Below are 24,333 nucleotides of genomic sequence, written 5' to 3'. Positions count from 1 at the left end.
ATGAGGACAGTAGAAAGGCTGTTACAGGACAGCTCAGGAAGAATGAGGCCTGAGAGAACTCAAGTCTCTGACTTAAGAAGAGATGGAAAATGGAGTATTAGGTCCAGCATAACCCCTGACATAGGAGGGATACCAGAAGGTAGGAGGGAAAGACTACAGAAGGTAAGAAAAAATGGGAAAAGTAAAGTGATTTTTTTGCTCCTGGAAAATCCTGTCGAAGGAGGGTATGGAATGGTAATTTTTTTTTTCCAACTTGCAAATTTTGCAAAATGTAGGGCCTGCCTTCTGAAAGGTATTTGGTCTCCTTCAGGATACCTTTTCAGTGAGCTCATACACTTTGCAGGATCATGTCCTCACTGGAACTGTATGTCATTGCATGCACACTCCAGCAGCACAAATAAAAAATCCTTCCTTTTAACAAATTCACAGAGCCTCACAAAAACCTATGGGAATATCTGGTTTTGCATGCAAATATTTACCAAGTAAAAATGGATACTTTTCCACAGCTCCTAGATCTGGGCTTCTTTTGCGGAGAAACTGCCAACTGTACATGCATGCTGGTTTGGCACCAGGACAAAACATTCCCTAGAGAGCAGAATGAAACCACAAACTCATCTCACTTGTGAACCCCTTTCCACAGAGCAGGTGAAAGCAAGCTGAACTCACTCTTGCCTCCTAGCCTGGTTGTTTTCTAAATGTCATTTGAAAGTCTCGCCCCCCTTCTCCTTCCTCCCCCTTCCCCCGTTTTATCCCTCTTTCAGGAGGCAGCCATCAGCAACAAAACCACAATGCTGGTCTTGGCTGGCTGAATGCATTCAGCAGCTGCTCTGTTCCAAGCTCTGGGCAAGCCACAGCTATCCAGATTCCCACTTGTCCTGTGTCTTCTGCCTCAGTTGCAGTACAGCATCTTGAGCTAGAAGGACCACTAATTGACCAGCCTGGACGGGTTGCCAGCACTGCAGTACAGGCAGCTTCCTATCCCCAGTAGTCCGTGCCTTTCCCCGCTTCGCTCCAGTTCCAGTCCTTCCTGATACGAAGCTTGTGACATCTTCCAAGCCCTCCTTGCGTTCAAGACTCTAATTCGGCATGTGGTATGCTGTGCTTTTCCAGCAGGCTGCTTTTCGTCATTATCTTTCAACCCAAGTGCGTATTCAGGATGGATATGTTCTTTCTTCAGTTATGGCCGATAACTAAAATGTAAGCAATAAAAGCTAAAGCTAGATTTTTATAATACAAAACATCAAACAAAATCTTTGTGTTCTCTATAATTATTCTGAAAGAGCTACAAGCCTGGAAATAAAAATACAATTCTCTGTCTTAAAATATGAAGCAGTATTTTCCTACAGGATAAGATAAGAATGTGATTTAAGTTTGCTGTAGCTCATTTCTTCACTCTGTTGTGCTGACATGATTGTTCAAAGAAATTGTGCTTTTGGAAGGAAAAGGTTAAAGTTTGCTACTGATATTCATCAGGAGATGGATATTTAATCTTTAATCTCTTGTTCTAGGCCCCTACTTCGGATCAACTCATTATCCCGAATAAACGATGTGTCATTCCCATTATTTATGTTTCACTGCAGCCAAAGTATCTGGACCTCGTTTTGGTAAGCACCATTCATTTCGACCCATTCAGTATTAATCTCCCTGCTAACATCTTTCCTGTCCTATGTGCTGTCCCCTATTTGCTTTTATGTTTTCCGCAGAGTGTTTATAAAAGGATAATCTTTTACAAAGCAGACAGAATTTTTGTGTATAAACTGCTCTGTTTGAATGCCTCATTGATATACCATCTAAACTGAAGTGTTCAGCAAGATTAGTGCATCCACTGAGCCACTGAACTGGGTAAAAATATGGGAACTGCTCCTTTCTTTATAGCGAGGAAGGGTAGCTAATGATGCCATAGTCTTTTAAATAGGATACTTTTAGCAGATGGACTCTGAGAATATGAATACATTCCACAAATGAAAAATAATCAGCAAAGGAGGTGGCTTATTGTGACAAATAAAGGGAGAAAAAGGCACAAAATATATAGATTATGTAAAGACTCTGAGCCAGCTTCCATCTCAGTGAAACTGATGTAAATGCACAATAATTCAGTCAAAATGACCAGATTTAGTGGGTTTTACATCATTGCAACTCACATCAGAATCTGGTCCCTTTAATACCTTAATTGCCGACGACTTCAGCTAGGATAGGGACTTGTAATGCCTTGAAATGTAAATGATACATGTTTCTCTTTTTCAGGCTGATATAAATTTCCAGTGAGAATGCTTTGAGCATGATGCCCTCCTTCTTCCAGGAAATAAAGAAAGAGTGCCTGACACACATAAGGTACCCTTAATACAGCTATCTTCCTTTGCAATGTGTTTCTGATGACATCGGGTACCGCTGACACACCCTCTGAGACGCAGACACTTTATGTTAGAAGAACACCGTATGCAAGTGAATCTGTGCCCATATTCCCACATTTAGATGGGAAAAATCCCAAGCAGACATGTGGTAGTATCATTTGAATGGCATAGATTCTTAAATACATTTGTTACTTTGTATACTTGCCAGCTCTTCTTTGAAGATATAAACCATCCAAACACTACAAATTTTATCCATCATGCCTCCGTCAACATGTAGCACTGTTTAGCATTTTATTTTTGTTAAATTGCACTATTGTTGTCCATCTATTATGACATAAACTAGGATTGGTGCCCTTGCATTAAAATTAAATCAAAACTGTAAGAAAGAGTGGAAAAAAACATTCAGGAAGTCCTACCATTCATTTAGTGGTGAAGGAATGTGGGGAAGAATCTTAGAAAGGCTGAAAGCACGAAAGGTGTCAGACACTCCCAGGTTCCAGCTTTAAAGGAGATCACTCAAGACATTTCCTATGTGCTAACTGCTGGGTCTGGTTCAATATCATCTTTGGCGACTGTGAGTTGAGAAGGACAGGACCCCTCCGAACTGCTCCCTTTTTTAATTTTTAATTCGCCTCCCCCACTAATAGGCCCCAAGCCTGACTTCTAGTAAGAAAACACTGGACATGGCTATTTCTGGAGTCTGTCAACACCACCACAGAGTTAGTGAGAGCAGTATGTGGCTCAGAGACAAAGGTAATCCAGCTTGCAACCCAGCAGCCCAACTCAGCTTACTGAGTCGTCATTGCTCCTTGGAGATAGTCCATATAATTTAGTACGCAGAAGGGGTCCTGAGGAAATCATATCCTATCCAGTCCTAAGAAGACTGATAACAAGAATGTACATTATTTTGTCCATCAGTTGAGATTAAAATGCATTATAGTTGCTATCCAATGTCCTGTGCATAGTGGGTGGGTGGCCTCAGCACAGGAGAGAAAAAAACATCCTCATATTTGGCGCAAATTGGCCTACTTACCAGGGTGGATCAGGATTGCACTGGTCTGAAGAGAGAGATACACTTTCATTGTTAAGAGCAATTCCCTCCAGAGCTCTGTGTTCAGCAGCAATATCCTTTCCAGAAATGGATGCTGTTTCCCTTGTGCTGCTAGGGGCCAATCATTAAATGGTGTAAAACAGAAGAGATTTATCAACAAACCCCTGACAATTTCTGATGATTTTCACTAGTGGAGATCTGGTTTATAAATTTATAAATAGAGCATTTTTTTAGCAAAGGTGATCAGGCATGATCTGCTGGCCAACAGGTTTTAGTAACAAGGCAGCGCTTGTAAGTATAGTCTACTGCCTAGCTGTTTTGTGTGATGAGCTACCAGATTTCTGGAGATACCACAGGAAAGGTCACTGGGCATTCCTGGAGTCCTCAAACTTATTGTGCAGGTGCTATAGAGGTAACCTGTGCATGGGCAGCGAATCCATGGCTTAGAAACATGTCAGGGTGGCATATGCATGGGTGGCTCATCACACTGGCTCCGACACAGGATATGGTAGCCCTGACGCTTTTGGAGTCACTCTATTGGCAGGTCTCAGTCAGACTTAGATTTTTCCCAAGTTCCAAATTCAAGTCAATGAAGTCCTAAGAGGAGCAATCTTTGCAGAATATTCTAGGTGCAGAAGTGTGGGAACTTTTTAGGTTATTTATTTTAACCGTTAGTTCATTTGCTCTTCTTGCTTATTCTCTGCCTGCCATATGCAGTGGAGCTGGCATGAACCCACCACGCATTTGGTAGTCATATCTGTGGAGCTAGGTCTGTGTTATAACACGAGAGACAAAGCGAGAATGAAGGAGGGATGACTAGAGATAGACTAAGGGAGATTCAGCTGGATCCCAAAGGGCCTATGTTCATGGAGACAGGTGATGCAAAGAGTCAAGGAAGTAATAATAGTAAAAAAGACTATGCTTTTATGCACAGGGTGTCCTTACATAGTCAACATACCTAGGATAATCAGAATGTGCTGGTAATATAAGCTTACAAACATAAGACCAAATGAACATACACTGAAGAAGTGATGTTATGTGATGCAATATGCCTCTTTTGTACCAGACATTGGGCATGTCACTTGGGAATGGAGATGATCACAGAATCACAGAATCGTTTAGGTTGGAAGGGACCTCTGGAGATCATCTAGTCCAACCTCCCTGCTCAAGCAGGCTCCTCTAGAGCATATTGCCCAGGATCGCATCCAGACGGGTTTTGAATATCTCCAGCAAAGGAGACTCCACTACCCCTCTGGGCAACCTGTTCCAATGCTCTGTCACCCTCACAGTGAAGAAGTTTCTTCTCAGGTTTAGGTGGAACTTCCTGTGGTTCAGCTTCTGCCCATTGCCTCTTGTCCTGTTGCTGGGCACCACGGAGAAGAGGCTGGCCTCATCCTCTTGACACTTCCCCTTCAGATACTTATACACGTTGATCAGATCACCTCTCAGTCTTCTCTTCTCCAGACTGAACAGGCCCAGCTCTCGCAGTCTTTCTTCATAGGAGAGGTGCTCCAGCCCTCTAATCATCTTGGTAGCCCTCCGCTGGACTCTCTCCAGGAGTGCCATGTCTCTCTTGTCCTGGGGAGCCCAGAACTGGACACAGTACTGCAAGTGAGGCCTCCCCAGGGCTGAGGAGAGGGGCAGGATCACCTCCCTCGACCTGCTGGCAACACTCTGCCTAATGCACCCCAGGATCCTATTGGCCTTCTTGGCCACAAGGGCACATTGCTGCCTCATGTTTAACTTGTTGTCCACCAGCACTCCCAGGTCCTTCTCGGCAGAGCTACTTTCCAGCAGGTCAACCCCCAGCCTGTACTGCTGCATGGGGTTATTCCTTCCTAGGTGCAGGACCCTGCACTTGCCTTTGTTGAACTTCATAAGGTTCCTCTCCGCCCAGCTCTCCAGCCTGTCCAGGTCCCTCTGAATGGCAGCACAGTCTTCTGGTGTGTTAGCCTCTCCCCCCAGTTTAGTATCATCAGCAAACTTGCTGAGGGTGCACTCTGTCCCTTCCTCCAGGTCATCGATGAATACATTGAACAAGACTGGACCCAGTACTCACCCCTGGGGGACACCGCTAGGTACAGGCCTCCAACTTGACTCTGCGCCATTCACCACAACCCTCTGAGCTCGGCCATCCAGCCAGTTCTCAATCCACCTCACCGTCCACTCATCTAGCCCACACTTCCTGAGCTTACCTACAAGGATGTGATGGGAGACAGTGTCAAAAGCCTTGCTGAAATCCAGGAAGACAACATCCACTGCTCTGCCCTCATCTACCCAGCCAGTCATTCTGTCATAGAAGGCTATCAGATTGGTCAAGCATGATTTCCCTTTGGTGAATCCATGCTGACTATTCCTGATCACCTTCTTGTCCTCCAGATGCTTAGTGATGACCTCCAGGATGAGCTGTTCCATCACCTTTCCCGGGATGGAGGTGAGGCTGACAGGCCTGTAGTTTCCTGGCTCCTCCTTCTTGCCCTTTTTGAAGACTGGGGTGACACTGGCTTTCTTCCAGTCCTCAGGCACCTCTCCTGATCTCCAGGACCTTTCCAAGATGATGGAGAGTGGCCTAGCAATAACATCCGCCATCCTCTTTGGAATAGTCTGTGCCACAAGGAAAGGATCATGTCCAGCATCCAGATAAGGTGGCCATGGACCTGTATCTTGCCTGCATCTCCCTCACTGCAGATTAAACACCTCTATGTTGCAAGGCAAGAGGATGAACAATAGGTGGGGGTGGGCTAAGTCCATTTTTTCCTGTGGAGTGTCTGTCATGGCTACATAGGGAGGTGGGATGTCCATGTGGAGGCCAAGTACCACCCTCCTTTTTTGTAATGTGTGATTTTGGATAGCAGAATGCAGAGCTGGCTGTGACTGATGGAGGTTATCGAAGGTGCTTATTGCTCATAATCTGGGAATACATTCATATAGATATTAAGCAACACCTAGATTTGATCCTCACCTTCACTATCATCTGTTCTGCTATTCCTGTAAGTTGTATTGATGCCCTGGATTACACAGTTCCTGCATCTCTCTTTCTGCACATCTAGTCCTAAACAAGTAAAGGTGTAGGGAATATATGGGGGAAGGGAAAGACAAGATGGTGTTGGAGACAAACCAGCAGCAGAACATTTGACGTTAACAGATTCTTTTCTTCAAACATCCCGACATGGTGATAGTGAATCTTTAAGGAATGAGGATATCCCATCTCCACTGAGGCATGAAATCTGTCAGAAGATAATGTATTTTTGGGAGTTGGTTGTAGACCTTGAAGCGGTATGTCTTGTCAGTATAAGGGCATGGGGATCCAGGCACTAACAAGATTAATACCATTTCTCAACAAACGGGATTTCCCACATTTATATTGCGCAGAAATAGTCCTCCATAAATTTGATGTGAGTACTTGGCAAACGAAGCAGCCATCAAATACCAATAAAAATATGTTTGTTATACCTGCAATATACACCTAAAGAACCAGAGAACATTAATATTCCAGAAGGACTCTTCAGGTACCCATAAAAATCAGATGTTACGGAAACTCTGTCAAGGTTGAGAGGTTCAAACCTTAAGCTGATGTAAAACTCGCATTGTCAAATTTCTTTCTTATTGTGAAAAATCAGGATTTCATACTAGCAGCATGGTTGAAATAATAACAAATCAGGCAGCTCCAGTGCACCAGGGCCATGTGTGCCCTGAGCACGCATGCATGGAAATTCTTTCTGCTTGGATCCATCCTGACTTTTGGCAGTGAGGGGCCAAGTCCCCCTGTCAGATGAGCTCCACGAGCCTCCTTAAGTCTGGGGCAGTCCTGCCTGGGTGTGACAAGGGAGTGGATGTCTCAGGGGGAAAGGGGTACAGCCTTTCCTGGTATGCGCCAAAGTGCGCAAGGAAAGGCTGCACCGTGTGCCCAGGGAAAACTCCCTTAAATAGGATTCCTAAGAGGATGCTGTTTTTAGCTCTCCAGGCAAGACAGCTCCATTGGAGGGTCCAGAGGGCTAAAGAGTACGTCTCCTTTTAGGGACTGCTGGAGCTGAGAGGCTGCGCTAGCTGCTACCACAGGACTGCATTTTACTCTTATCCCCATTCCTCTGCTCCCCTCAGTCCCTCCTCTACAAATGAACTGAGGTGAAGCTCTTCCAGAGGTCTCATCTAGGATAATCAGCCCCGACCACATCACTTGAAGAACAATTGGGAATGTTTCCTACAGGTGCTCTCTCAGCACAAAGAAATGCCGGGGTGATAGACACAGTTTAAATACCTAGACAGATAAAGACAGGTAAAGACAGACAGATAAAGAAGGTCTATCCCCACATCTCTATGTCCCTTGTATCGTCATGTAAAACTGAAGCGCAAACCTTTCACATGTCATCAGTTCCTGTGGCGCAAGGCCAGAGCCTTGTACCTTTACTTGTGGTTAGTAATGACTTGCTGCACAAGTAGTGCCACTGACTTCTCCAGGGCAGCTCCTGGAGGAAGATGCTGTTTAAACCTGGGACTGGAATCTAGGCAATGAAGCTGCAACAATTCACCAGCTACATTTGAGGCAACACTAAGTTTTGCTTTTAATTAATTCAAGAATAAAGCTCATTCAGAGAAAATTGTATATTTAGCGTGTTGTCTCTTCCTACGGATATTAATATTTTGGAGGGTCAGGTAAGTAAATATTAACGTCCTAACACCTCTTTTTATTGCCCTAGCCAAAAAATCATGATAGGGCTGGGAGGTAGGTTTTAAGTCCAGAACAAAAAGTTGTAATCATGCTGTCTAGTGTGTGCAGTCCAGGCCACTCATTTTGCAGCCACCATTCATGGCATCGTTTCACTTATGGAGACATTTCTGCGCATTTGAATGCATTCCCCCACCTAGTGTTTTGCCAAGTGAGGTTTCTTGGAACTCAATTGGAAAGTCCCCAAAGATCCAGGTTTTGGGTCTCTTCTGAGTTCTAAAAAATTTTCTGATGAAAGCCAGATCAGTTTACACCAAATTGGGTTGATAGGGGGATCCTTGTCTTCTCAGCTAATGGTATGAAACTAGATAAAGGGGCTGATTTGACAGCAGAATAGATTTCCAAAGAGGGGTCATTTTCTCCCATGACCAAATAATATGATGCAGATATGCAAGGGTATGTGTATGCCTTTCAACAGCAGGCAGAGCCCAAGAGCTTATCTCTAAACAGCTTCTCTGGTGTCTAGAATAAAGAATGTAAAGTTTCTGAATAATAAGGAAGCAGTTACCTTTTTTATTTTATCTCAAGTGACCAACCACATCAGGAATATTTGAGGTCTCACTCTCGGTAGCACTATGTGTTTTCACTACGAACGTAAACATTGCAGCTTTCAGAAAGCTTTCAGTTCCATGAAAGATTGGGCCCTTCACAGTTTAACAGTGTAATCTTCATAGTGCCTGCACACAATTTTTGACTGGGCACCTATCACTGAATTTATTCCCCAGTCATTAAAATATCTTGATGCACTATTGTTCTGGAGTTGTCATTATCATAACAGAAGTCTGTGGGGGAAAGAGATTGGAAGGATAAATCTCTTACGGACAAATTTGGGCTCCTTTGCACCAGCTGATGTGGAGAAAAGTCCCTGATCCTTCCAGATGGTTAGTTTGTTTTCAGAAGACCTGATGACTGTACTATTTATTTACTATTTCATTTTTAATGTCAACATTGGCATTCTTTCACTCTTTTTTTCTTCAGCAGCCATAAATATCAAATAAGAGTTATTGGACTGTATTTCTGACATGGTGATCTCCTTTTTCTTCCATTTTTGCTTCCTCTCCTATATCCTTTTCAGCAGGTAAGATGTTTTTGCACGTTACAGATTGCCTAACCAACAGTAGTGACTTGAGGTCTGGATGTGGAGGTTGTGACCTACCAAAGCTGAATTTTTCAGGTACCTCAGTCTTTTTTAAGGAAGGTGTGACATTGCTTTTACGGTAACATTCAGTGGGGGAGAGGAAAGTGAAAAGCAGTGGAGTCGTAATGAGATACAAAATCTTTTAGCTCTAAATTGCCAGTGGTAACTGGCAGCTATATGCATCTAAAGATTCTTGCTGGACTGCATGAAGCAAGTTTGTGGTTTCCATCCAGTTTCTTGTGAAAAGCAGGCACCGCCACATACAAATCACTTCGGTTTGTCCTTTCAGGCAGTTTCAGCAAAAAGATAGATGGGTATTTTTCTGGCCCAGAGTTTGGGAGTTAATTTTGCTATCGGTTGCAGTGGCTCTCGTTCCAGCGCTACTAGACAAGGAGCCTGAACTTCCCAAGAGCGGGGGTGGAAGTTCCAGGATCTGGGACGAAGCATATCACAAAGCCCTGCACTGTTTCTGTCCATGTTCTGGGTAATAAACTCAGTGGTTTTTAATCTGGATCTGATGCTCATTTTAAACATGCTGACAACTGCTGGAAATTCATTTTCTTATGGGTCACTCACAGTTACACAGGTCTGAACGGCAGGAAAGCCAAATATACCCAAATAGTCCTTTCTCATAGAGACACACTTTAGTATACATTGGCAGCAAAACCGTGACAAAATTCCGTGCATGAAAAACCAGCAGGTAGAGCAAGCAAATGAAACTTTTTGATTTGTGAGTGGAAGTGTATTTTGTTTAAAATGAGGTGTGTCACTTCTGACACTTTACTTACTTTGAAACTGAAGGCAGTATTTTAACACAGCTTGCATAATCTCTGCACGTGTTTTTATGCTGTGTCATTACTAGACTTGGCTGTGATGGCTAACTCCTTTAGCCTGCAAATTTTTACCTAAGCACTCTTAAATAAGAGTACCTCATTTTTTCTACTCAGACCTTTTCTACACACCAAAAGGTTTTCCCACGTCCCTGTGCCTTTTGCGGAAAGAAGTAACTGCTTAACATAGATTACCACCACTAAAAGTGTGCAAGTTATCAAAGTGTATAAATGATATGACCCTCACATAATTAGCACTATTGTGTTCAATTGTTTTTAGAAATAAAATACAAAAGAGTTGAAATAATCTGGAATGACTGAAGTAAGTAAATGGCACTCAGAATTAAGTAGGTGGCAAGTGAGAGCAGGTTTTCTCTCTTTCAGTGGGTAGCTGTGTGATTTTTAATAAATATGTAACATGCTTCTATTGCTGTTTTGTATGGTGCAAATGAAACTGATGTGATGTTGCCCACTACCTGGGAGCGGAATCAGAGCCTTGTCCCTACATACAGCGCCCTGCTCCACAATAAATTTTACTTCCATTGTGACATTTTGAAGGTACTACATGGTAATGACACATTGCTCCAGTAATTTTTGTACAATGTCTCTATGAGCTCTCCCCATCTGTCATAACAGCATTAGTCTTGGCATCTCTGATGAAAGAATCAAAATTAAAAGGGAGAACAAAAACTCAATTTCTAATGGGTTCCAAATACCCATATCTTACAAGCGTGAATTAAAAATTGCTCTCATCTTGCAGCCTTCCAGCCATATTACATGGATAAAAAAAATCAACACTATTTAAAATTAAAAATCCTATTAAAAGCTGATATATATATAAAGTAAAATTATATTCAGCTATTTAAACTAACCTGTTGATAGGCTGTCAGCTGTCATTTGATTTGCACTTCATTTGAATTAATAAAAAGTAAACCATAAGCATCATGATTTACAGTAATATAAAAGCTATTACAAAGGACCTTCATCATAAGCTTCTTTGTCATAAAGCTATTGTATCTTACTTTCAATCACTAAACACTGTTTAAAACATTTCCTAATACAATACAGCCTGATGCAATGCACAAATTCCTTTGCCCCACAGACTCACTATACCGACTTGACTGGAGTCTTTAGAGACAAATAAGAAGTTTCTTCTTATATAACTAATGTTTAAGACGACTACACACACACACACACACACACACACACACACAGATTATCCAGCTTTGGTTTACCCACAGCTTCCACAGTACCTTTATGTCCTTCCTCTAGATGTGCTGCTTTGTGAACTTAACAATGCCACGAAGAAAGAGCTGAAATTGCTGGATACCCAACAGTACTTCCTTTGAAGCTTTCCTCACTAGCAGTACATGCATAGTCTCACTGGCTCTTGTTTACACTGTCCCTTCAGGGCATTGCAAGGATGTTGGTAGGAGAGGTGATCCCTGCATCTAGCCTTTGGAGACCCATCAGGTTCTCCCAGGACCCCGGCCACCATGTTGACCCCAAGGCACACCCCAAAGCACTGTGCACTCCTGTGCATCCCGGGCAGCACAGCTAGCAACCCCCAGCCAACCACATGATGTGGTCCATAGCACCATATCCTTATGTCAGAGCTCAACACTTCTACATTCTCTACCCTCTATCTATCTTTAAAACATTGTGCTTCATTGTGCCTGGCAGCACAATGAGGCTGCTCAGCTGTCTATTTTATACTCCAGTGCCATCACAGAAGGCAGGTGTGCTAGCATCTCTGAGCCAGCTGCAAAGAAAGAGCACTTGCAAGACCACAGTTTTGGAAAAATCTGGAATTACATCATTGCAGAGACTCTGACTGGATAGACAAACTAGGGAATCGTAGGACTACAGAACAGCTCCCAAAGACCCAAAGAAAGGCCGGAGATGAGAATAACTTACTGAAAGAAGGTGATAAAACTAGGGAGGAAGCACTGCAATCTCCAATATTGCAGAATACACAGAATGTCTGAGGTTGGAGGAGACCTCTGGAGATCACCTAGTCCAACCTCCCGACTCAAGCAGGGTTGTGGATGTACATGGGCATACTGGAGCGAGTCCAGCAAAGGGCTCCTAAGCACATTGCCCAGGATTGTGTCCAGGTGGCTTTTGACTATTTCCAAGGAAGGAGACTCCACAACCTCTCCGGGCAACCGGTTCCAGTGCTCAGTCACCCTCACACTAAAGAAGTTTTTCCTCACGTTCAGACGGAACTGCCTGTGCTTCAGTTTGTGCCCGTTGCCTCTTGCCCTATCAGTGGGCACTGCTTGAGAAGAGTCGGGCTCCGTCTTCTTTACAGCCTTCTGTCGGGTATTTGTATGCATTGATCAGATCCCCCCTGAGCCTCGTCTTCTCCAGGCTGAAGAGGCCCAGCTCTCTCAGCCTTTCCTCGTACAACAGATGCTCCAGCGCCTTCATCATCTTAGGAGCCCTTTGCTGGACTCGTTCCAGTATGCCCATGTATATCCACATCTCTCTTGCATGGGGGAGCCCAGCACTGGACACAGTACTCCAGAGGTGGCCTCACCAGGGCTGAGCAGGGCGGGAGGATCACCTCCCTCGACCTGCTGGCAGCGCTCTGCCTAATGCAACGCAAGGGGCCGTTGGCCTTCTTGGCCATAAGGGCACACTGCTGGCTCATGGACAACCTGTTGTCCTGCAGGACCCCTGGGGCCTTCTGCGCAGAACTGCTCTGCAGCAGGTCAGCCCTCAGCCTGTCCTGGTGCACGGGGTTATTCCTCCCCAGGAGCAGGACTTTGCGCTTCCCTTTGTTGAACTTCACAAGGTTCCCTTTTGCCCATCTCTCCAGGCTGTCAAGATCCGTCTGAATGGTGGAGAACCATCCGGTGCATCAGCCATTCCTTCCAGTTTTGTATCCTCTGCAAATTTGCTGAAGGGGCACTCTGTTCCATCGTTTGGGTCATTAATGAAGAACTTGAACAGGATTGGACCTCGTATTGACCCTTGACCCCTGGGGTGCACTGCTAGTTGCTGGCCTCCAGCCAGACTTTATGCCACTGATCACAACCCTCGGAGCTTGGCCTTTTTTTTTTCTTCTTTCCCGATCCACCTCACTCTCTGCTTATCTAGCCCGCGCTTCCTGAGCTTGCCTATGAGGATGTTATGGGAGCCAGTGCCAAAAGCCTCAGTGAAGTCAAGGAGGACAACATCTACTGCCTTCCCCTCATCTACGTAGGCAATCTTTTCATTGCAGAAGGCTATCCGGTTGGTGAAGTATGATTTCTGCTTTGTGAATCAATGCCATGCTGCAGCTGATCCTGTGTTTGATGGCACCATGGATCAATACAAGTTTGGCCCAGTCAAATTGAAAAAAACAATACCTTTGAGATGAGTTTTTGGTCTAGCAATGTATAAACGTTCACCAGACCCTGCCTCAAGGCCATGCTAGCAGTCTTTTGTGTTCTGAAATTAGCAGTGATTCGTTCATTCACAGCTGGACAGCAACGTGATTCCTCTGGGAGGAACTCATGACATACGCCTCCAGCCACTGACACAAAAGGACCTAGTTTTGGCCTCCACTAATTTAGCCATGCTCTGAGTGCACCAGGTAGTGGCAGAGCTCCTGTAACAGGCCATATATGAAAATTATTCATGTAGAATTAAGTGGAATTATGATGTGGCAGTACCTAAAAATACAGTGGCTCGCTGACACTGCAGAGCACCTTAGTGTCTTGCCTGGGAGGTGGTGAGTTTGCTTCCCCTGGGCTTGGCACTCCCCAAAGCCTCCTGATTCTTTTCTTGTCCTCACAAGTCAGAGCATGTCACGTCACAGAACTGATATAGCTGGGCATGCTACTTCAGGGTTTCAGCAGATCCTGTATTTGGAGTAGTTTGAAAAGTGTCTAGTGGCTTTGTCACATGATTTTCCTGTAGTGTGAGACTAGCCGGCAAAGAGCCGTGAGCTCACATGTTTAGATGGCTTAGTTTGTGCACGCAGATAACGTGGATATCTGCCTGGCACCGTTTTACAGCAACTGAACATTCTTGACGCTGCCTCTTTTCATCCTTCTGCTCCCCCTTCCTCAGAAGCAGAATCAGCAGCTGTAACAACACATGGAGGACACTTGGCAGCTGCAAGACACAGATGCTGAGCTCCATAATAAACTTCTCCTGCAGAAGAATCTGAGTGCTTTTGCTGGCTGCTTAAAAGTCCTTATTGCTGTCTGAGTCACTTGCTCAACAAGCAGTTACAGCGTGCTGATGGCTGTGGGTAATCACTCTTGGGGTATAAGGACCAACCTAATTGACCTGCTTAGTCCTTTAGGATGCTGCTATAGCTTAGCTTTAATAATTTGTAACAGAATTGCATGCTTTCACAGTAGATATTAAAGAATAAGGTCTTGTGCAATGTTTAGTGGGCCATTGTTTTTATATCTAGAGATAGGCAATGGGCCTGGTTTTGATCACAAGTCACAACAGTGCAAACCAGAAATAACTTCACTGTTGTTAAAGGGGTATAAGCTGTTAAAAGACAAATGTGAGTGAGGTCAGGTGCAAAGGAGAGCTTAAAAAGAAGTTTGTATTGCCTGTTAAGGAAACAGCATTTCTTTAATATCTCAGAAACTGGTGTTTTAGAATTGGCCTACGATAAGGTTGTAGATAAGGACACAGGGTAGCAGGCTAATGTTAGAATAGCAGGAAGGCTCATTTCAGAAAAGCCTTGCAGAAGTGTGTTTTAAGGAGGCATTTGAAATAGGAGAGAATGGCCAACTTGGAAGGTTGTCCCCGAGTCTAAAGAGCACTGGGAAAGAAACCAGAGGCAGACGCTTGTGGAGATAAGGGCAGGAACCAGGCAGCAAGTCTGGTACATGGCCAATACAGACAGGAGGGATGCTAGAAAAAGATGGTTGGAGACGCAGGCAAGAGAAGAGCTCTAAACGTGAGGACCTGCAGCTTAGTCTAGATGCATAACCTGAGGGGGAAGTGATGAAGGAAAATGAGTGGAGAGTGACATGGTCAATGTTGAGGGGAGAAAATGATGTTTTTGGACCAAAAAATCCTTCCATCTCTGCTTTTATCTTGTCTGAGGAAAGCTATAGTCACAACAATAGAAAAGATATGACATCAATAGGAGTGGGAAGTGGGACAGAGACATAGAAAAGGGTGCAGGGTAATGTGAACAAGAGAGACCTCGTAATCAACAAAACAGGGCTGAAGGGGGCCCGTCTGAAGCATTTGCACACAAATAAGGAAGTGCCAAGAAGATAGCATTATAGGCAAAGCACTCATGCCCTTTCTGGGAAATCAGTACAACTAGGGGTATCTCTGAAGCTCAGGACTGATGCACGCAGCACAGGGAACAAACAAGAGGAATCAGAGGTGTGCATGCAGTGGCAGGGTTGTGGTCTCACTGGGATCACAGAGACACGGTGGGATAACTCATATAACTGAAGTTCTGCAATGGATGGATACAGGATCTGTAGGAAGGACGGGCTGGGAAGACCAGGAGGAGGAGTTACCCTTTATGTGAGAGAGCTGCAGGAATGCCTGGAGCTCTGCCTTCGGATAGATGATGAGCCTGCTAAAAGCTTATGGTCAGCATTAGCAGGCAGACCAACGTTGCTGAAGCTGTGCTGGGTGTCTGCTAGAGGAAGGAGATGAGCAGTAGTAGAGTCATTCTTCAGACAACTGGAAGAAGCCTCACATTCACAGGCTCTGGTCCTCATGGGGGACTTGAACCACCCCAATATCTGCTGGAGAAAGAACACAGCAAAGCAGAATCAATCCAGGAGGCTTCTCAGGTGCATTGGTGACAACTTCCTGACACAGGTGATCAAGGAACTGATGAGGCGAAGCGCTGTGCTGGACCTGATGCCTACAGACAAGGAAGAAGTAGTTGGGGCTGTAAAGGCTGGGGGCAGCCTTGGCTGCAGTGACCATGAGATGGTGGAGTCTGAGGGGAGGGAACAAGACAAAAAGCAAAATTACAACCCTGGGCTTCAAGAGAGCAAACTTTAGCCTGCTCAGAAACTTGCTTGGAAGAATCCCATGGGCGACTGTTCTGGAGAGAAGAGGGGTCCAGGAGAGCTGTTTAATTTTCAAGAATCATCTCTACACGGATATTCCATCCCAGTATGTAGGAAATCAAGCAAAGGTGGCAGTAGGCCCACATGAATGAAAAAGGAGCTCTCAACAAAACTCAAACATGAAAAGCAAGCGCACAAGAGGTGGAAGAAGGGACTGGTGACCCAGGAGGAATATAGAGACGTTGCCCAAACATGAAGGGTCAGAGTTAGGAAAGCCAAAGCCCATCTGGAGTTGAATCTGGCAAGGGACGTGAAGAGCACCAGGAAAGGCTTCTACAGGTATATATCAGCAGCAAAAGGAAGACGAGTGAAACTGTGGACTCACTGCTGAATGGGACAGGGGACTTGGTAACAAAGAATATGGAAAAGGCCAAAGTACTTAACACATTCTTCACCTTGGTCTTTATGGGTCAGACCAGCCTTCAGGAAACACAGGTCCATGAAATCCATGGGAAAGTCTGGAGCAAGGAATATTTACCCTTAGTAGTGAAGGGTCAAAGTGGGGAACATTTAAACAAACTGGATGAATACAAGTCCGTGGGACCTGATGGGATGCATGGATGAGCGCTCAAGGAGCTGGCTGATACCGATGTCATTGTGAGGTCACTCTCGATTACATTTGAAGGGTCAGGGCAGTTGGAGGAGGTTCCTGAGGACTGGAAGAAAGCAAATGTTTTTCCTGTCATCAAGAAGGACAAGGAGGAGGATCCAGGGAACTTCAAGCCGGTCTGTCTCACCTTGACCCCTGGGAAGGTCACAAAGCAATCCTGGAAGCCATTTCCAAACACATTAAGGACAAGAAGGTGCTTGGCAGTAGCCAGCATGGATTTATGAAGCGCAAATCATGCTCAACTGTCCTGACAGCCTTCTATGATGAGATGACTAGCTCAGAGGATGAAGGGGGAGGAGTGGCTATTATTTATCTTGACTTTAGCCAGGCTTTTGGCACTCTCTTCCATGACATCCTCACAGACAAACTGATGAAGTCTGGACTAGATAAATGGGCAGAGAGGTAGACTGAAAACTGGCTGACCTTCTTCACTCAAAGTGTTGTGATCAGTAGCATGAAGCCCAGCTGGAGGCTGGTCAAAGTGGAGTATCCCAGGGGTCAATATTGTGACCACTATTGTTTAGCATTAATGACCTGGATGATGGGACAGAGTGCACCCTCAGCAAGCTTGGAGATGATGCAAAATCAGGATTGGTTGATAAACAAGATGCTTGTGCTGCTGTTCAGAGGGACCTTCACAAGCTGGAGAAATGGGCTGTTGGGAAACTCATGAAGTTTAACAACGGAAATGCCAAGTCCTGCCCCTGGGGAGAAATAACCCCATGTACCAGTATAAGCTGTGGGCTGAGCTACTGGAGAGCAGTTGTGTGGAGAAAGACCTAGGGTTCCTGATAGACATCAAGGTGAACATGAGTCAGCAATGTGCAGCTGCGGCACAGGAGGCCAACAACATCCTTAGCTGCACTGGGCAAAGTGTTGCCAGTAGGTCAAGGGAGGTTGGTGGTCCTTCTCTTCCGTCAACACCAGAATGCTTGGTCCAGTTCTGGGCTCCTCAGTACAAGGGAGACTTGGACGTATTGGAGTGAATCCAGCGAAGGGCTACTAAGATGGTTAAGGGACTGGAGTATCTGACACATGAGGAAAGGCTGAGACAGCTGGGACTGTTCAGCCTGGAAAAGAGAAGTCTCAGGCAGATCTTATCAATGTGTGTAAATACCTGATGGGGGAGGTAAAGGAGACAGAGTCAAACTCTTCTCAGTAGTGCCCAGTGGTAGGACAAGAGGCAATAGGCACAAACTGAAATACAGGAAACTCAATTTAAAGAGAAATATAAGAAAAAAAATTTTTTACTTTTACCACACTTTATTTGAGGGTGGCCAAACACTTGAACAAACTGCTCAGAGAGGATGTGGAATCTCCATCCTTGGAGATATTCAAAACCCAACTGGCATGGCCCTGAGCAACCTGCTGTAGTTGACCGTACTTTTTTGACTAGATGATCTCCAGGGGCATCTTCCAACCTCAGCCATTCTGTATTCTGTGCTATTGGTATATAGTCAGATACAGTTAGTGGCTAGTGGTGGCTGATGGGAAATGATTCCCAAAGGTCAGATTTCCATTACCCATGTAAAGTAGTTCCCTGGCAGGGTCGAGGTCTCAGAGCTGACAAGGTTACCAGGGCAAAATAGGTGGATGCTTCATCTCAGCCAGTACTTGTGTCACCTTGGCAAAAAGCTACCAATTAATCCATGCCTAGGGAGAAGATTCCTGTTTCCACTTTAATTAGTGCTATATCTCCTTTATAAGACTGATATTTACGTGAACACTTTTTAACTGGAAAAGGATAGCCCTACTTGTAGTTTGCACATGCATTTCCCTGTGATCTTTTTGCGTCCTTGTATTCTAGCATTCAAATACAAACAGTTGTCCCAAGCTTCAGCTAGAGGATGAGGAGGAGGAGGAAGACACTATCAAACATGATTGTTAATATGTCATTTTTCCTGTCATTGTCCAGTATGCCTAGGATGGCTTTTAGTCTGAAAAATTACGGTCTCTCTGATATTAGTGACCACTATTGGACATCAGCATTTAAAATTTCCATCTTAAAATATGAGTCTTGTTTCTCTTGATATAAAATGGTAACTGATTTCATCTGCTTCTTTGGTGGGTGTTTGGTAAGTATTTTGGAGGATAGAGATCAACACTCAGTTTTATTCTATAACAAGCCTGTAATTTACTGATAGTTTAGGATTCTGGCATCTAAATAGACTACATCTAAAATTAATGTATTACAGTAAAGTCCAGTATTCCTCCAAATAAAATACAGATTAGGAAAAAGAAAATACTAACCTTCAAATAATAGGACTTAAATACCTATTTCAGCAGTCCTTTCATGCCGCTTTGCTTGCTTGAAAACAAATGAAGTATTTATTTTTAATTCATATTATCTTATTATTGCAGGTTTCCTTTACAACATGGCTCATTTCAAACAAAAAAAAAAACTGGTGGTTTTTATCTGAGTTTTAGATTTTCCAGCAGTGATCAGTGACACGTATAGTGCTGGATGAACTGAAGTAACAATCTGTTTTTGTTTTTTTCTTTCATCACATCAGCTGTCCGATTCTCATGTTATGCGAATTGTCTCTGAGATGCAAAGACAGATGTAACAAGGAGACAAGGACTACTGTAACTTAACTATTGTGTTAGGAAGCAGAAGATGACCGCTGAGAACTTGTTCCCACTTACAGAACAAGTGATGGCTTTCTAACACAAGTTAAAAACTCCCAGTCTTTTCTAAGTAGGCTCTTGTCTGGTAAATGTGGTCTGAGACACATTTCTCCCTTTATGAATAGTCCTACTGAGGTAGCAATGCTATCCATAAGTGTCAAAATATTCACAGGAAGAGGATCAAAGGCTATAAGGACAATAATTTTAGAAGTCCAGAGGATCTGTTCATCAAAATCAGGTGCTGCAAATATCCTACCTTTAACTGATAGTGCAACTCATTCCTCAATGATTCCTCTGATGTCTCTGTCCTTTTTCCTATGCGGGAGTAGTCCTCTAGGTCATGTGTAAGCTGATGGGCCCATAGAGACTTAGCAATATTTCAGCCAGGAGAAGAATAACAGGACAGTAACAGAAACTGAGCGCAAGGCAGTGCTAGTAAAGGGAAACTACAAAGGAAGTCTTGAAAGAGGCTGGTGGTATATATGGAGAAACAGGCCTGAGGAAGGGATGGTTGATGGGATGCGGTAATGAAGGGAAGCTGTTTGATCTCTTGTAGCTCCTGGGTCAGTAGCAGCTGCACCTGCAGCACCCGTCGGCACTCTGTGTGCTGGCCAAGGCAGTGGCTGTGAGCGCCTGCTGCTCCGTGAATGTGGGCTGCCCTTCTGTACATCGCTGCATGAATCAAACATCTGGACTCCAGAGATACCTTATTAGTGCTGAACAGCCTTGATTCAATTATACTACAAGATTCGCACAAGATGGTATCTTTTGCACAGTCCTGCACTGTGAAGGGCTCATGGGAAGCACAGGGCTGGGGGAGAGGAGGTGAAGAAAATGGAAACTCAATTATTCTCTTGTTTCTGAAGTTGGTCCATAGTAGCGCATAAAGGGGTTGGAGGTTGGAGAGCTTGTATAGCCTAATGCCATGGCTGAATTTCATTGATTCCGTTTTTTTAAGGTTCTGAGGCTCATTTGCTCCACACAGAATTCTACAGTTACTTAGAAAAACATAAATTAGGACATGATTCTCAGGCCTGGAGTCTGAAAGTCAGTGCTTATCTACGTGGCCAGAGCTACCTGGTTGTGCATCTGCAGCTTCTGCTGGTTTTAAATTCACTTTTCTTTCCTGAAGTTAGAGAATGGATCAGCAAAATTGTAACCAGGGATGCTTTTGCAAAGAGCAGGGGTGCGAAGTGTGCAGCCTGGGCCAAATTCCACACCAGATAATTCCCTTGAGGTGATGGTTTCAATTGGATATCGTTATCTGCACTTCCTGTCTCATACTGCAGCGCCATGCTGCTGACCGGCTGCTAATTTCCTCCTCCCGGGGCCCGGCTGTGTGTCACAGTGGGGCTGCAAAGTCTCCTCCCTGCTCTTTGCTTCGCTCGCAGAAGTCTTACGGAAAGGAAGCAGATGATGGAACGTGCTTTGAATCCCACTAGTGAAATTTACATCTTCCAGTGCAATTATTTTTGCTATTATGGAGCAAAGTCATATTTTAAAAACTTTTCTGTTGTTTCTGCAGATCTGTCATCCATTTCCATGGATACATGAGTGGTAACAAAGCAGCCAGAAGCTGTCGATTCCAGCCGTTTGCTGGCTGCCCAGTGAGCAGCGAAAAGCTGCTGAAGTCATTAGTATTTTACACTTAAAATAACACAATAGTTGGCACTTTTCTGGTACTCTTCAGCTGAGAATCCCCAGATCTGGTAAATGAGTTAATTAGGCCTCATAACAGCTTGGTGAGTGGGTTAGGAGGACTTGGAGGCAGGGAGCACTGAAGTGACCAGTCAGAGGCCACCCTGTGGGCTAGCGGCTCGGGCAGGAAGGTGATGGGTCCATGAGTCCTGGCTCCCTGGGCTCCTCACTGAACGTATTAGGCACAGCTTAGCTGGAGATTAGGTTGCGGAAATCTACCTCTCCTCATCTGCTTAATGACAAAGCTTCTTCCACTTTGTTTTTAAAGAAAATCCAACATATCTTTGATTTGGTGAATTCCTGCTGCAGCAAGTTTCATAAGATAGCAGAAGGGCTGTATTCCTGCAGGATATGGCATATGCTAACTGTTCATTGAATGGGTTTCCCTGTCTATCATGTTGAATTCCTCAGTCAAGTTCTCTCTAGTTCTCCTCTAAGGATAAGACTTCTGCCACTCTGACAGGGAGATTATTCACAAGATGAGAGATCATGTGTCATTATTACATCTGAACATCGAGTTATTTTTATGGAAGTTTCCAACATAAAATATCTTTTAGTTATGGTTCAGGGAACAAAGCTAGAGAGAAAAAGGAAAGATTTATCTGATATAATGTCATTACAGCATGCTCTGGTTTTGCATATTGTATTTTTTGGTACAGTAACACAGGGTTTGCCATCATTTAACTACTGCACTGTGAGTTATGATTCTTTCATGCTTACATCCTTACATAATTCACTGAAATAAACAGACGTTTACACGTTGAACAACTGTCCAGACTAATTAAGGTGAGTGGAACTGGGCCTACCATGATTTACCTTCTGTGAACCCTCATTTTCTGTTCTTGAAAGAGCCCACAGGTAAGAGACTGCATGTGTACATGGAAAGATTTAGAGAGCTTTATAAGGGAGAGCTGCTTGAGTAGCCCTTAACCTGGATGCTTTGCCGTCATGCTTGAGAATTTACCAGCAATACTTCTGGAGTTCTTCACAGTTTCTCATTATTAATCAAAAGTCAGTTCTTGCAAATGCTGGGCACATGACTAACTTTTGCACACAGCCCACTAGGTTTAATGGTTTTCTTTGTGTGAGAAAAGCTTACAGAGCCAGGCACACCAAAATATAGTGTTATCGTCCCAGTATCCCCAGTCCTTCTACATTGTTTCCTCTGAGTCGTTCAAACGCAGTCAATAAAATTGGTCCCAACACAGACACCAGTGGTACCCTACCATTAACCTCTTTCCATTCTCAGAGGAAGCTCTTTATTATGACCCTTTATTTTCTGTCACTTCACCCATTTCTAATCCTTAACAAAGACTTCATCCCTAACCCTGTGATTATTTATTTCCCTTAATAGTCTTTTATGAGGGACCTCATCAAAAGCATTTTTAAAATTCAAGTAAATGAATATCTTGCAGGTCACCTTTATCTAATGGTTTAACTTTTTCCAAAAACAAAATGCTGTGATTTTCAACATTATTAAATAGTGTGGGGAAGGCACAAAAAAAATTCAGATATATTTTGACAGCTACTGTAGCGGCTTAGCATAGCTCTGCTTGGATTAGCACTGTTATTCTGTTTGTACTTAAGGACTCTATTTCATTTCCTGGCATCTCTCTCCTCAGGTCAACCACCAGTTCAAGGTGGAAGTGATAAGTTTGCAGCATCTCAAGTGTGCTGGTGTTAGCTCTTGGGAAGCTGAGAGGAAGGAAATAACAGTCTATAAAGTTTTGATTGCTTGGAAAAGAAGAGATGTTTGTTGAAAGTATGAACAAGGCCAGCTGCAAAGAGTTCAGGAGTGAGCAGAAGTAGCTATGCATTGGCTGCTTACTCACTCTAGCTATTAATTGACAGCATTTCAGACTGGAAACTGCGTAAAGGAAGACTGCATTCTCAGGCCTCTTACGGACTATCTTACATCATTCACTTTTTAGTTAGAGGAGAGTTCACTTTAAAGATGGATAGAACAGCATGATCCAGGATGGTGTGGAGGGGAAGGTTTTGGCAAAAATAGTGGCACTGAAGAAGTAAAATAAATGTGCCATGCTCTATTCCTCCCCCAATTTTAAAATATCAGCATTTTGCAAGCAATGGGCCATATGCTCCCAGGGCTTGCAAGCCAAAAAGTATAGCAACTTACTACAAAACCGCTCTCCAAATTCTACACGCAAGCCAAAACCTCCTACTTGGTATGCTGCCGTCATGCCAACTTGCAGAACAGAGATTGGGCCTGTGCAAGGAGATCTGTAAAAGAACGACAGATTACGCACATGGACTCATAAAGGGAGCTACAGGCCGTGTCTGACTGGCTGGAGGCAGGACACTGCTCCTGCAAATCTCAGCGTGGGGAGAAAGCAGGACCCTTTGCCACTGAAAAGCGAAAGCGAGCACATGTTCCCAGAGCAGAACGCCCCCTCCCCACATGGGGAAGGCAGAGAAACCTCCTTGGGCTGGTCCTGTGGGGTTTTCCATGCTGGGGAAGGAGGAGTGTAGAACTCCAGCACTGGCCTTCCAGTGCAGGGGAGGAGCACAGCCTTTCGGCAAGGACACCGAAGCAGCCCTGGAGTGCTGTTCACCTGTACCTCATGAGGCCGTGCGAGCCAATGGAGAAGAGGTCTCTCTTCTAGGATTTTCTGTGTGGCAAAGCAAGCCAAGACTTACCCCAGGCAGGGTCGGCTTGCTATCAGAAGGAATACAGAATTTACTGTAGGGCAGCAAATAATCCAGGGATATGTAAGTACAGGGTGAAGGGCATGTGGGTCTCATCTGCGATTTCATGGGGCTTTCCCTCCCAAGTTCGCTCATCCCCTGGTACAAGAGTCTCCTCTATTTGCTGTACTCTGCTATTTCTCTATGACAGAGCATCCAGAGGGTGCTTTATATTTCTCCAGGATAATTCAGGGAATAATGCATGCCATACTTTAGCCATTGGCTAGAGCAGAGCTCTCCCCTTCACTGGCTGGTACAGTACATGTTCTCTGGCAGACATTTAAAGTAATGCAGACGCTCAACCTTTCTGAGCATTTTATGGGCTCGATGTGATTAAACAGAGGTAAATAATGCCTTTTTGAGGACCTGTGCTCACCGCTTCAGATAGGGTAAATCTGGGTAATAAAATCACAGGATGGGAGGTACGGAGCATATGCTCTACCTCCGCTAAAAGCGAGCTAACCACTGCTTGGAGGATGGGGCAGCGTATGGCCTCCGGACCAAACACTTGCTCAATTTGCATGCTTGCGTTG

At 44.3% G+C, this 24,333-nt stretch overlaps 1 long non-coding RNA gene across 4 annotated transcripts in view; it reads left to right on the top strand.

Moving 5' to 3' along the window:
* The window catches only part of LOC104140298 (uncharacterized), a 71,460-nt gene that overhangs the window by 26,943 nt on the left and 20,184 nt on the right, over positions 1–24,333 (top strand). For 2 of the 4 annotated variants that reach the window (XR_011140429.1, XR_011140427.1), the window contains exons 2-3: positions 1,509–1,604; positions 2,245–2,331. This is a non-coding gene — a long non-coding RNA (uncharacterized lncRNA). Of the gene's footprint in view, positions 1–1,110; positions 1,198–1,508; positions 1,605–2,244; positions 2,332–5,418; positions 5,837–5,917; positions 9,190–24,333 lie in introns of those variants that run through there. The other 2 variants (XR_011140428.1, XR_011140426.1) reach the window with 2 other exon arrangements.

This window comes from Struthio camelus, chromosome 3 (assembly GCF_040807025.1).
Source record: "Struthio camelus isolate bStrCam1 chromosome 3, bStrCam1.hap1, whole genome shotgun sequence".
NCBI classification, from domain to species: domain Eukaryota; kingdom Metazoa; phylum Chordata; class Aves; order Struthioniformes; family Struthionidae; genus Struthio; species Struthio camelus.
The sequence above is the reverse complement of the archived record's forward strand: the minus strand, read 5'-3'. Positions and strand labels throughout refer to the sequence as shown.